The following is a 2621-nucleotide window of genomic DNA, read 5'->3' as shown; positions in this document are numbered from 1 at the left end:
AGAGACCTGAAAGTGGACCCCAGCTTTGCCAGTGACTTGCTGTGTGGCCTTGGGCAAGTCACCACCCTCTCTGAACCTCGATTTTCGCATCCGTAAGCTTTGCTCTGAAGGCAAAGAATCCTAAGGGGGTGCAAGCCGGCTGCATTTGGGAGGCAGTGACGGCCTGTCTCCTCCTGTCTCTTCCAGCATAGAGGAGGTGGGAACCATTTTTGGAAATGCCACAATACAGATCATTAACGTAATAAAAGCCCCCAGAGCTTCCTCTGGGCTCCTGGCACCTCCCCAGGAAAGCTCAGCAGGGAAGATTGAGATGCTCTGCTCATCTCTCTCTCCGGAGTCTGAATCACTCCTACTTGAGTGTCCTTCAGAGGCTGGAAGCAAGGTCGCCGCCACTCCTGGGGCGCTCAGGAGTCATCGGCAACAGCATGGGGACACAGGTGGGGAAGAGGCAGGAGCCCCTGGGCCTCAGGCTCCATCTCTGCAAAATGGAGATGATGCCTTCCTCAGTGGCTCCAAGAATGACAGTGGTTGTCCCTCTTGACTTCAGGGAGAAGACGCACCCCTGGATGAGTCTCCGGCCTCAGCCCCCAGCTAGCTCCAGAGACCAGTGTGAGTCTGAGAGACAAGGTCCCAGATCAACTTCCCACAATGTTCCAGAGGCCACTTCCTCCTAACTGGCCCGCCATGGCTCAGGCTGAAATAGCCACACAGGCCTGGGGTCTCTAGGGACCACACGGCTCACCCAAAGGGGGGTGTGTGTGTGTGTGTGTGTGTGTGCAGTGAGGCTGCCACACACATAAATGATCTTATTCCTGCTGAAAGAAAGAGGTGTTATGTATGGGCATATGTATATAAATGCAAGGAAAGTTCTGGAAGGCCACCCGCTGAGACATTGTTAAATGGCTTTGTAGATTTTCATGTTGTTTATCTCCAAGGAACATGTATTATTTCTATAATAAAGGGGGGGGAACGTGCATGCACATGAGAAGGAGAGGGGCAGAGGGAGAGGAGAAAGAGGATCCCAAGCAGACTCCATGCCAAGCACAGACCCGAGGCGGGGCTCGATCCCACAACCCATGGGGTCACGACCTGAGCCGAAATCCAGAGTCGGATGCTTAACCAAGCGAGCCACCCAGGCTAATTTTTAAAAAGAAAATCTATCCGTTGCCAAAACGCCCACCTATGTTTGGCCTATGTTTCATTTAAATGATTTTTCCACCCACCCGGGGCAGGCACCCAGCTTGGACTCAGCAAGGGTTTCCGGTGCCCTTCAGGGTCACTTGGGCTCAGGGCCAGCTTCAGGCCTAACCCGGGAGGCCGCATGACCCGTGCCATCAACCACGCCACCCCCACCAACTCCAAGGCTGGAGCCAGTTAATTAACATGGATTTCTAAAGATGTTTCCAGTGATGCAAGCAGGGGAGAGCGGAAAAGGGAGTCCTTGAACTAAAGAAATCCTTCACTGAAGAGCTGTTCACTTGAGTGCTTTTCCCTGAGGAGCCCTGGAAAGTGAGGCCCGGTGTTCTGAGCAGACACCAAGGACGTGGCTTCATTATGTTAAAAATTAGTCAGAAGACACCTCCGAGTGACTCCGGGCTTCCTCCTGTGAGGAGAAACCCATCTGGATAAATCTAGGAAATCCTCCTGCACTTGACACTCTGGGGCACCCACTGTGGGCCGAGCCCCATCCCCTGCCTTCATTTGGGTGGGGGCCCCCCACAGGTGCCATGGGCAGTCAAGGCGGGCTCAGGAGAGCTCCTGAGGAGGGGGTCAGGGAAGACCTCTGCTGTCCCCCAGAGCGGGTCCCCAAGACGCCCCAGCGCCGTCCGACCACATCCTCCAGCAGGCTCGCTGCACAGAACAGGACGTGGCTGTCCGCTGCGTGTCTCCGGGCTGGCGACCATGGTGGGCCCCTCTGAGGAACCAGGTGGCTGCACCTGAAGGTGAAAGGAAGAAGGTGCTGGGCCTTTGCCACCTCCCATCTGTGCTGACGCGCCGAGCCCCACAGAGCCAGCTGCTTTCTCTGGCGGGACGAGGGAGACCTGAAGTCCCACTTTTCCCCTGCTGGCCCAGGATGGCCCCTGACACTGTCTGCTGTAACTCCAGACATGTTTGTTTGGAAAGAAAAACAAATCTGATGGTCTCCCCACCCATTTAATCATCAAAGCTTCATGGCAATTGGCAATTTTCAGTCTCCGGGCAACTCCAGCCGGTTGGCTGGCCTTCAGACGACATCACCCCGGTGTCCTCACCCGCTTGCCCACCGGGGAGCTCCCGCACACCCTCCAGGAACCCACTCGGTGGTCGCCACCCTCGGTGAGGCCCCCCCACCCCCGACCCTCGGCCCTCCATCTGCTTCCTGGGTCCCTGACCCCCATCACTGCACTTAGCACACCTCTCGGCAACAACGTGTCTGTCCGTCTCCTCACACGCCTGCGAAGTCCTGGCAGGCACCAGCTGCCTTATTAGCCCCCAAGTCCTTCTCTTGCAACCCAGCGCCTGGCTTAGACAGGGATTCCATAAATAACGTTTGTTCAATTCACTGCCATCAATCAGGGTTCCTGCCAAGGCCCCAGGAGTCAACTGGAACCATCAGCACCTTTCCCCTCCCTGCTCCCAGC

Source organism: Ailuropoda melanoleuca, chromosome 10, assembly GCF_002007445.2.
Source record: "Ailuropoda melanoleuca isolate Jingjing chromosome 10, ASM200744v2, whole genome shotgun sequence".
Classification (NCBI taxonomy): Eukaryota; Metazoa; Chordata; class Mammalia; order Carnivora; family Ursidae; genus Ailuropoda; species Ailuropoda melanoleuca.
Note: the sequence above shows the minus strand (reverse complement) of the source record.